We start from the raw sequence: 11,728 nt of genomic DNA, 5'->3' as shown, positions 1-11,728 counted from the left end.
AGGGATCATTCGATTGGAAATTAAAAGGGCTAGTGTCCTTTTTAATAGTTGAACGTAATTGGAGGGCAACCAACCTCCTCCCCCACTTATAATTTCCCCCAATACATCAATTCAAAATTTTTGAGCTGGCCATTTTGTTCAGCGTATTTGAAAGGTCCAGAAATAATGTCTTTGAGAATGACAATCCCTCTACAACCCTAGGGGCAAGGGTTGTAAGTTGTGCGCTGAGGGTATATAAGGTTCTTATGGAAAGGGTGGTCATATAAATTTCAGAGGGGGCTCAATGGACTGGAAATCTGAAGTTCTATTGCCCTTTTTAAGAGTCAAAGTGATCAGAAGGCAGATATACCCATCACGTTGTTTTGAGATGGAATAAATTTTGAGATGAACATTTTTGTCATAGAAATTTCTAAGAACGCTCATTCAATTGGAAATTGAAAGGGCTAGTGCTCTTTGTAATAGTCAAAAGTGATTGGAGGGCAACAAGCCCCTCGCCGTGCGGCCATCAGTTTTCCAAACACATCCAATTAAAATTTTTAGATAAGCCATTTTGTTCATCGCAAATTATGTTCTGGTCTTGAAAAGGCGATGGGTTATCAACAAATAAATAAACAACAAATAAACACTTAATTAAAAAATACTCCGAATATTTCGGCCCCACGCCCGGGATACTTTCTCAACGAAAACAAAAAGAAGAAAAAATTTTCTTTTAAAAAATAATATACATAAAAATACATCGACTAAACACACGAAGAGGGAGAGAAAAAATTATAAATAAATAATTAGGAAACAATATCACAAATTAAACAAAACTTCCAGCACTGGCGTATTTAACACAATAAACAAAAGCGAATGTCTATATTGATATCATGCGTCACTCTCCTCTTACAATCAATGTATAAATGGAAATCTAACAAAAAGTGAAAAATATATTTACTTGAACAATTAATAAAGGCTCGGTTAAATACGCCAAAATTTTGTTTAATATGTGAGCTTGTTTCCTAATTATTTATTTATATTTTTTTTCTCTCTCTTCGTATGTTTAGTTGTTGTATTTCTATGTCTGTTATTTTTTAAAAGAACATTTCTGCGGGTTTTTTTTTCCGTTGAGAAAGACTCCCGGAAGTCGGGCCGAAATATTCAAAGTATTTTTTAAACGAGTGTTTATTTGTTGTTATTTATTATTTCACTGCTTTATTAAAGAGAAAACATGTTTTTTTGCTCAATTTTTCGTAAATGGATAAGCAGTGTGGTCTAAGAAATTATTTACAATCTCAGTAGCTCTACTTCATGGACAGTCATAAGGTTTTCTTCAAGAAATAGAGCGGCCAATTTGTAATCTATGGCTGTTTGTGAATTAATTGTAGATGGCAAATTACTGGCATTGGAAACAATTTTTAAGGCTAGTGAGGTAATTCTGCGTGTCAGAAAAACAAACGCAGTTACTCTTTTAAGGTAAGAAGCTTCCTACTAAGTAACTTTTGTATTTTTGGGTATATATGCCCAGAATTGGGAATCATCTATAAATGTTTATTTTATAGTAGGATATGCTAGTATGTTTTGTTGTACGAGTACCATCAGGACCATGTTAAAATTAGGGTAGGCCTAAGGCTTATGTTAACAGACTATTCAGGTAGCCTAGCTAAGAAATAGGCTAAACTCACCTCTTTAATCAAAATTAGGAAAAATTCTACTTAAGTTACTTTTGGCTACCTTAGAAAGGGGCTAGGTTAGGAAAATGAAATTTTCAGAGATGGGTCTAGCTGACAGGCTAAAGTAGGCTAGGCTATGTCCCAGGAAGGTATTTGGAAGTAACTACCTCCACTCCTTCTCCCTCTAGAGGATCCTGAAATTTGCTTACATGGCAGTTCTATGCCTAGGCCTATTGAAATTTTGACAAAATAACATTTTACCTTAGCCTAATTTTCAGTTAGCCTATCAGTTTATTTTTCTCTGGGTTTAGTTATGAAAATGCAATTTCTGTTATTTGATTAGAATTTTAAGCTATATCAATGTTTTTTTTTTCAAAAGTAAGGAAATATAGGCTATCTGCATATCTTTAAAACCTTAGGCTATAAATTGGGATTCAGGAAAGTTGTGAAGCTGAAGACAATTTTGTTGTGCTTCATTTAAGCAGAAGATCTATTTTGCAAGGTTTCAGTTGTCTTCTTCAGGATATTTGTCTTCTTCAGAAGAATGTTTAGCACTGCTGAGAGTTTTTGGATTTTCCATCAGATCACAGAATATGTATTTTGATCAGATACAAATTAGAATAACTGGACTAAAAGAGGGAAAATACTACTGCATTAGCAAAAGCAATGTTAAAGCTGATGAGCAAAAAATGAGCCTTAATAGTAGCCAATACACAAAAATTATGCAGTTGCTGCATAAACTACAGTAAACTGAATCTTCCACATCAGCCCCTCCATATTCAGGTCCATCCTCATATTCTGCATTAGATTAATCCCTGCTATTTTTAGAACCTATAGCCTACTAATAATTTCATTGTAAACTGAGGCCAAGCTTTTCCACTCTGATGTCAGATCATCATGAAAAACCTTCAACTAACTCTGGAATTTCACCTCAAAGTACAAGGCTGAATGTGGTTAGGCTGAACGTACAAGGCTGAATTTATTACTAATAAAAATGTTCATAAATAAAATTAAACAAGTTTCAAGTAAGCCATTTAACCAAATAAAAGTAAAATTAATATGCAAATTTTGTTTTAATTATTCATGTATGGTGAGCCAAAATCAAAACCTACATTAATTCAAAAACGTTCAAAAATTAATTTAAAAGAAAAAAAATTTAACTGAAAGTAAGGAACGATATTAAAACTTAAAACAAACAGAAATTATTCCGTATATGAAAGGGGCTGTCCCCTCCTCAATGCCTCACTCTTTACGCTAAAGTTTGACTTTCTCACAACTCTTATTTTTTTAAACAATAAAAAACTTTAGCATTGTTATGCAGCTTTAGCTGATATGCGGCATCAGTTGACGCTGCATATCAGCTTCAAGATATATATGTCAGAAATTAGCTGTTTGTTGTCTGAAAATCCTTCTTTCAGACTGGTTTTGACTGAAACTGCTGTTCCAGATCTTCAGGTTGAGAATAATTTGCTGTTTCTCTTGACATGAACTTTTCTTGGCTTTGTCACAAGCTCTCACCTCTGAGCTAATGTTAAGGTCAAACACAGTGGTCTCTAGAAGGCCCTGGATCTTTGACATGAACCTGCAGGTGCTTTGTTGGACACTTTCAAAGGAAAGGCTCTCTAGATTATTTCTTGATTTATCAACCATCTTCCAGGCCATCAAAAAGTCCAATATTTTTGTCTGGAGATACCTTGAAGTAGGCCCAATGACTTCAAATACAGTATAAAAAGTGAGTGGCTAGGATTGGTTTGTATTCTGTAAGCTTACTCAGCAGTGAGTTGGCTTCAGATGTAGTTTTTGAGTCAAAACAACTGCTGTTTTCATCACCAAAGAATATCCAAATGAGTGTTTTCTCTTTTGATCACCAATAAGTTTCACCAATTTTCTGTAACCTTTTCAACTTTGACTCTACTTCTTTTGTGTTATCTACTTGTTGTGGCCTATTCATTTTTATGACTCAGGAAAGAAACATAAAATTGTGTTCATGGTGCCAAAAAGATTCCCCATCTCTGTTGCAATGCAAAGGTTTAGAACATGGCTGTAAAGCCAAATATAGACAAAATCTGGAATGTCGTTTTTAATGTGAGAAAAAATTTGCTATTTTGTGCAAAAATTAAATTTTGTTCATTGAATTTGCCCCTCATCTCAGAAGCACCATCAAATGCTTCCCCAGCTATGTTTTTGTACTTAAGTCCATGCTCTTTGATATTGGCTTGTAAAAGTCATAACCCTGCTGGTGGAAATTTAGACAGGTACAACAGCAAAGAGCTGTTCTTGGATTTCTTTGTCTTTGACATATCTTAATACAACAGAAGCCTGGTCCACAACCCCAGAATCCTGAGTTGTGTCTATTTGGATGCTGCACATTTTTTCGCCAATTTTGTTTAATATACCTCTCCATACATTTTTCAAAATGCTCCTTATCACTTTCTGGACTATTGTCTTAGAAAGAAATTTGACTAGTGAGCCATGACCCTTAGCTGTGTCTCCAGATTTCCAGAATGCATCCTTGTTTGATTTTGTTTTTCTGCTATCCTCTATTGCTTTTTCCAGATGTTAGTTAAGAGGGGCATTATATTTTGAGAGCAAAAGTATAGCCTTAAGAAAAGCTCCATTGTTTATTGCCAGCCTTGTTAGAAGTTTAAGTCTCTCCTGGTTGTCATGTGCTCTAAAAGGTAATACTTGTCTCCCCAACATCTTCACAACCTCAAAAATACTATTCAGTACTTGCATGTATTGCAAAATCTGTTCTTGCCATTTACTGGCCAAAGCTCTGTTTATGTAGTCTTGTTAAGTTGGTCTTAAACTTAAAATCTAAGACCAACTTAGAAAAAAACTGAATCCTAGCCCACAAATTGGAAAAAACAGCAAAAAGTTTTACTGATGTTAGTTCACAATATAAATGGTAAATATCTGTTTTGGGTCTTTTCCAGCCTTGGAAAGTTCTTTTCTTTGCTTCAGTCTCAGTTCCACACCTCCCTCAACTTTTCCATCAGTCACCTTGTCCTTCTTCTCACAAGTCTAAAACTAGTGAATGTAATAGCATAGATGTTATGCTTTTACTAAGCTAAAATCCCTTTACAGAAGAATGGGACAAGTTTAGCATTTAACACTTCCCAACAGAACACCTTGACACTCCTGTATGAACTGACTCATAGACTCATAGACTCATTTATTTATAAACAACTATCGTAGCCGTGGCCGAAGCCCCGACTAAATGGCGCTGTTTAGTACATTGCATAAAAATGGTCACTGGCGGTTTAAATAACTGACAAAAAAAGCACGAAAGAATTGCTGTGACGGGTTGTTCGACACTTTGGCGGCACTAGTTGATTTTTATGGCGGGTGTTGGCGGTGATAGGTGCAGGTGGGGGAAGCAACGAACGGTGTTTCTGGGACGAAAGAAGGGACTGCCCAAAATTGCACATTAACTGTAAGCGCCTATCACGCAACGTTGGCAGTCGTAAGGTACTAAGGGCAGCCTCATAAGAGTTGTATTTCGGGCCTAGTATCACTTTCACTGCCCGTTTTTGAATGGCTTCCAGATCTTCACTTAGGTATTCAATATTATGAGCCTGAGGGCCCCACACAGGACACGAATATTCAAGGATAGGGCGCACATACGTGACGTAAACCGTCTTCAGCTGACTTTGTGAGAAACCCAGTCGGCGCAAGGTAATTAGCGACTGTAATGCGTAACTACCTTTTTTCACCAGACCGGCGATGTGCGCTCTAAATGAACAGTCGTCACTGAAAGTAACCCCGAGAATCACTGAGGTTGAGGTAGTAGGGTACCAAGGAACCGGGCATGAGAGGTCACGCTTAAGCGGATTAAACCTCATGACTTTTGTTTTATTCATATTAAGCTGGAGGTCATTAATGCTACACGCCTCGAGAAAGGAGTTCCTGATCTCACTGCTGAACTGGGGATACACGTCTGACTTTTCAGCAAGATATTTCAGAAGTAGGGAGAGATCGTCCACGTATTTGAATCTGTCTTCAAACTCGAGGATAATGTAGTTAATTACCGCTAAAAACAAAAGAGCTGCCAGCTTAGTGCCTTGTGGTGCGCCACACGTTAGTTCAGCCCACTCAGAGTTTAAGTCACTAGGGAAGAGAGCATAGACACACTGACAGCGGTTACGCAGGAAGTCAACAACTAAGAGCAAAATATGCTTCCTAGCGCCCATCTTTTTGAGGTTATTTGCTGCTGTATAGTGGCGGATCAAGTCAAAAGCCTTACGATAGTCGACTAAAAGCAGGTCAACGAGGCTACTGCCTTTGTCCAACCACTCGGTAATCAGGTGGTAGAGACGTACTAGATAATGCGTCGTACTACTCCCTTTCAAGCAGCCGTACTGAAACGGATCTAGGGCTGGCTGAACTTGGGCTAGGAGCTCTCTATAAATAAAAGATTCAGTCACTTTAGCCATATTAGGCGTAATAGAAATCGGACGAAGCTGATTGCAGGACTTCGGGTCTTTGACTTTAGGTAAGACGCGGACGTAGGCTTTTTTCCAAGCACTCGGGAATTTGTGCTCCTTGAATGACTGATTGATCACTGATGAGAGTGGTTTTGCTAAAAACATAGAATATTCTCTTAAAAGTTTAACTGGCAATTCTCCTGGGTAAGAAGCACAGTTGCTTTTTAACTTTTGAAGTTCTTTATACACCGCGAACTCGGATACTTCAACGATTGTATCTTCAGAGACGTCAGCAATGAGGGCTTCAATTTCGGCTTCGGTGAAGGACGGGTGAGTAGTACAGATTGAAGTGAAAAAGGCGTTCACTTCGGCTGATTTTATCAGCGTTTTGTCGTCTTTCTGTATCTTAATTTCACTGGTGGTACGTTTACCGGTAAGACGCTTGACTTCAGAGTGCCACCTACGGGGCTCACCTTGAAGGAGAGGCGAGACTTTGTCATGAACGTACCTTTTCTGCGCTGCTCGTAACAGTTTAACAATGCGGTTACGAAGTTTGTTTGCTTGAACAATATCCCCACTGCGATGTAACTGGCAGCGAGTTAAGATAAGCTTCTTTAGATCGGGTGTTACCCAAGGTTTGTCAGTATCACTAACAGTTATTTTTTTTTCAGGGAAATGTTCGTGATATTTACATGACAGCAAAGAGTTGAAAGTATCAACTTTCTGGTCGATATCTGTCATAGAGCAAATCTCATCAAAGTCAAACGTCCCAATCCACTGTCCAAAGGAACGAATTGCCTCTTTAGTCATAGGTCGAGTGGTAATTTTTACTTTACGTGGTGCTGGAAGGCCAACTTTGGCCTTCCAAAGAAGTGTGTTATGGTCAGAGTTATGCAACGGACCGAGAGAGAAGGGTACTTCGTAATAATCGGGAATGTTCGTGAAAATAAGATCTAATATACTACCACTGACGTGAGTAGGGATTGAGACAACTTGCTTGAGGTCAAGCATGCTGGAGACCCATGCCTTATTAGTCTGATTGAAATCACCAGCGATTACAAAAGCTGGCGCTGCGTGTCTGCGGCGTAGGTCATCAGTGCAGTTTTGGATATACTGGATCAGTTCTCTCCTAATACCGCGTAAAAGACACCTTGTAAAAGATACAATGGGGGGGGGGGGAGGAGGAATAAAATGATAATGAATTAATACCTTTCCCATTTGCTTCAGCAATGCTCTCATACTACTTATGACATTATGATACCTTTATAATACCTTTATGATTATGCTCTCATACTACTTATACCTTATATCTTTATATACTTTATATCTCATACTACTTATACCATATACCTACTTATACCTTATGCTCTCATACCTTTATGCTCTCATACTACTTATGACATTATGATACAATCATTTTGATCAAAAGCTTCTATCAATTGATGAAAATGTGCTTCAATCAACCCTTCAATCTTGAACTAAGCTAATTTCAAGTTTAATTTTAACTCACAGCCAGATTTTTAGTTTCACTTCAGAGTTGGGTAGTGAAGTGTCCATTGTGTGTGAAATGCAGAATAATACTGATTTTGCTTTTCTTGCATGTATTTTGGAAGCACTAAAGCACGAAAAAAAGAAAATAGGAAACGTTGTTGGTCCAAGAAATAGTAAAAGATGAGAAATCACTTCACTCATGACCATTTACTGAATGTTCTATGCAATGCAGAACAAGAGAACTAAAAGAACTTTATCAGAATGGACCAAGATAGTTTTGATTTTTTACCCAAGTTAGTACAGCAAAATATAGAGAAGAAAGATGAGAACTGCAGAACTGCACTCCCTCTCTTGTCAAATTGTACAGCTCTGCTTCAAAAAGCATATCCTTAATAATTTGTTCAGCAAATCGTTTTTGGTCTGGGCATAACTTTTTCATTTTCATAACCCAACCTTGAGCTAGAATATTCTCTTCTGTCTTAGGTTGCTTGAGGTGTTGTGTAGCTAACTCCACAAATTGGTCAGTGGAATCTGGCTAACCTTTTTTTCTCTTTCCCTTTTTCCCCTTTTTTACCCCTTTATTTTTCATTCTAGCTGAAAACTCCACCAAAAATTTCTTGCAGATGAATTTGGGTGATTTTTTTTTCTTAGCACACTTTAATTTGAAAAAAAAAATTTAAAGGTTGATGGATTGTAAAATCATGGTGGTAATCTTTTCCTCCTTGGAAAAGTTTTCCATCAAAAACCCAGCAAAAGGGTATTTTTCAGCAAAGGTTGTTTTGGGAAGTGAGAGGTGTACAACAGAAACTTTAAAAATGCATCAAAACTTTGAAATCAATTTCTACTTCCTTATGATTTCTGGGAATAATTCTGGTCTATGCTGTTATTATGAAAGTAAAGAGTAACATTAAACCCAAAATGAGCAGAATATATTATGTATAGGAGGGGTACTGCCTCTTCCTCACCCCTTCCTCCACCTCGTATTTGCAGAAAATTTGAAGTGTGCTCATTAAATCAGAAATTGAGAGTTCTGGTCTTCTTTTTTTTTCAAAGTGCAAAGGGAAAGTGCAAAGCCGCATAGGCATTTTATTTTCAAAGGGGATATTTCCCGGGGGGGGGGGGGGTAAACGCCCAGGGGATTTCCCAGGGGAGGTTTTTATTGAAAGCTAAGAAACTTCAAAAGGGCTCATTCAATTGGGAATTGAAAGGGATAGTGCCTTTTTAATAGTTGAAAGTGATTGATGAGCGACTAACGCCCCTCTCACGCCCACCATTTTCTCAAACACATCCAATCAAAATTTTGTTATCTATTTTGTTCAACGTAGTTGAAAGTTCACTGAAATAATAGTTTTAATTGTGAACAGTTATTGAAATTCTGGCTCTCAGTTGCTGATTACTATCCTTGCCTGTTTGATGAAGATATGAAAGTCCTCCTCCCCTTTACTAGTTCATATGTATGTGAGGCCAGATGTTTTGCTACGGTTTAGATTAAAACTAAGAACAGAAATAAAGTTAATACATCAAACTCACTGCAATTGAAAGTAACTAAAGTTGAAGTTGATGCTGAAACCTTAATTAAAAGAAAAAAAAAAAAAAAATTAAAATCAAAAAAAAATAAAACCCACCAATTGAAATAAGTTTTAAAAAAAAACCTTAAGTCTAGTTATGTAAGTAATAAAAAAATTTGTATAAGTTTTATTTCTTATTTGAACACAACCCACTCAGTATTTGCCTGTGACCCACTGGTGTGTCATAACTTCTAGTTTGGGAACCAATTGCATGTACACACTGTCTCAGAACAGAGTAGGGTATTAATTTTCAAATTTTAGGGAAACTATAGGAGAAAGTAAAGCTAAATCCAAAGGTACTAAGCATATCCAGATTGTCAAAAGGGTGTATGCACAATATCCCAGGAAAAACGAGGTTTGTTGGAACTTTCAGAGCATGTTATTGGGAATGATGAACTAAATCCAAAGACATTATATCTGCCCAAGTTCTTCATAAGGGTGTATTATGACATCTTAGGAACATATATAGGCATTAAGTTGAACCTTCAGGACACGTTGATTGGGATTTATAACTAAATATGGAGCTTGAAATGGTCTATCTATAATATATTGGGATGACTAAGGGCATTAAGGTGAAATGTATCTGGAGATATTGGAGTGTATGTTGAACAAAATCAAAACTTCTGAAAGCTATAATTTCAATCTTTGAGGGCTACTACAACGCTATTTACGCTATTAGTACTACTGCTATTGTAACTATTTGAAACTCTGACTGGCTTTAACTGTTTGCATTTGTGACTACATGCAGCTGCAAATATTTCTGCTACTACTGGAACAAGTTATTTTTGATTTGGTTACACATTTGTAATTGCTTCCAAAGAGATAAGTACTGCAATAACTGCTAAAGAAAATGGCTTTAGTATCTAAAGAGTGTCAGAAGATCACGTAATTCCTTGATCTGTACTTCAATGAGAGTATGTGAAATATTTGAAACTCAGCGCAAAAAAAAGGCAAACTACACTGGTGATAGGAAATATTATTTTAATCAGGTATTTACAACTGGTGAAGAAGCTCAGCTGCACAAATACCTCATAGAAGCAAGTAAGATGAGCTTTGGTTTGACAAATAAAGTACTTGAATCCTTGCTCAAGACTATGCTATATTAAGCAAAAAGACAATCCCTCAGAACTGAAGCAATGCCAAAGAGGCAGGGGTAGACTGGCTGGCAGGCCTCTTCACTTTGCGAGCCTGAACTCACAAGCTTGGGTCAAGCAACAAGCTTTAACAAGGTCAACATTGGACAGTTCTAGGAAAGCTTTATTTGCCTGTAAGTGAAATATACAACTGTTTCAAAACTTCCATGACTACAGTTCACGCTCTTTCTAAGGTGTTTGAGGAGAAGGACCAGAAGAAAGTGGGCAAGGTGACATTCTCAAAGAGAGGCATCTTTGAGACCATGGTCAGAACCGTTTCCGCAAGTGGTCAGTATTTACCACATTACTGCCACCTATTTCCAAGAAAAAATTTCTACCTCACATGCTAACTGGTGCTCCAGCCAATTCAGCAGGTGGGGCCTTGCCATTAGGTTGGATAAAAAAAATCCATTTTTGTCACTTCAAGGCATATTCATGTGCATGTAAAGAGAACCCTAGAGTATCACTTCTCCTGAAAAGTAGTGCAGTTTGCAAAGCATTCTGGCATCACATTACCTAGCATTCCCCCTCACTACAGCCACAAGCTCCAGCTGTTTGATGTTAGTGTGTACTTTCCATTCAAATGCCAATAGAACAAATATGCAGATAACTGAATATTGCCTAATCCAAAAGACCTTGACAATATATGACATTGCTTCTCTTATTGAACAAAGTCTTCCTGTATTGTTTACCCCAAATAACAGCACGAGGGGCTTTGAGAAAGCTAGAATATGACCCTAAAATCTAGAATTCTTCATAGAAATTGATTTTCGTAACAGGTCTGCTCCCCCTAATCATGATGATCTTTCCCCAATTTGTCATGTAAATGATGTCCTTTATCAGCCTAAAGACACTGAGGTTGAGGTACAATGAAGAAGCTTAATGCTCCTCCATTCTGTTCAAATCAAGGAGCAGTTATGCTTGAACAAGTAAGACCGTTCTCCAAAACAAAGCTTATCATCCTGAAAGACCTAGTTTCTAAAACTTTTAACTACGTTGAACAAAATAGTTATCTAAAAATGTTGATTGGATGTGTTTGGGGAAAAGGTGGGCGTGAGAGGGGGGTTAGTTGTCCTCCAGTCACTCTCGATTATTAAAAAGGGCACTAGCCCTTTGAATTTCCAATCGAATGAGGCTTTTTGAAGTTTGCAAAAACGCTTTCTATAAAAATTTTATATGCACCCAGGGCATAACTTACAACCCTTGCCCTGTGGGCTGTGGGGGAGTGTCCTCCTCAAAAACATAATTTCTATCTGGAAATCAAAAACGCTGAACAAAATGGCTATCTCAAAATTTTGATTGGATGTGTTTGGGGAAATAGTGGGCGTGGAGGGTGTGTTAGTTGCCTTCCAAGCGTTTCGACTATTAAAAGGGGCACAAGCCAGTCCAATTTCTAATCGAATGAGCTCTTTTCGAAGTAAAAAAAAAAAAAAAATCAAGAACCAGCTGCCTATGAT

At 37.4% G+C, this 11,728-nt stretch overlaps 1 protein-coding gene across 1 annotated transcript in view; it reads left to right on the top strand.

Moving 5' to 3' along the window:
- The first annotated feature begins 1,383 nt into the window (after nt 1–1,383).
- LOC148942305 (serine hydroxymethyltransferase-like) overlaps nt 1,384–11,728 on the top strand; it is a 139,699-nt gene continuing 129,354 nt past the window's right edge. The window contains exon 1 of the mRNA XM_089102899.1: nt 1,384–1,455. The gene's annotated coding sequence lies outside the window, so the exon portion shown is untranslated. The remainder of the gene's footprint in view (nt 1,456–11,728) is intronic.

The sequence above is a fragment of the Artemia sp. Qi Xiang Cuo genome, chromosome 17 (genome assembly GCF_049724085.1).
Source record: "Artemia sp. Qi Xiang Cuo chromosome 17, ASM4972408v1, whole genome shotgun sequence".
In the NCBI taxonomy this organism is placed as follows: domain Eukaryota; kingdom Metazoa; phylum Arthropoda; class Branchiopoda; order Anostraca; family Artemiidae; genus Artemia; species Artemia sp. Qi Xiang Cuo.
Note: the sequence above shows the minus strand (reverse complement) of the source record. Positions and strands in the feature narration are given on the sequence as shown.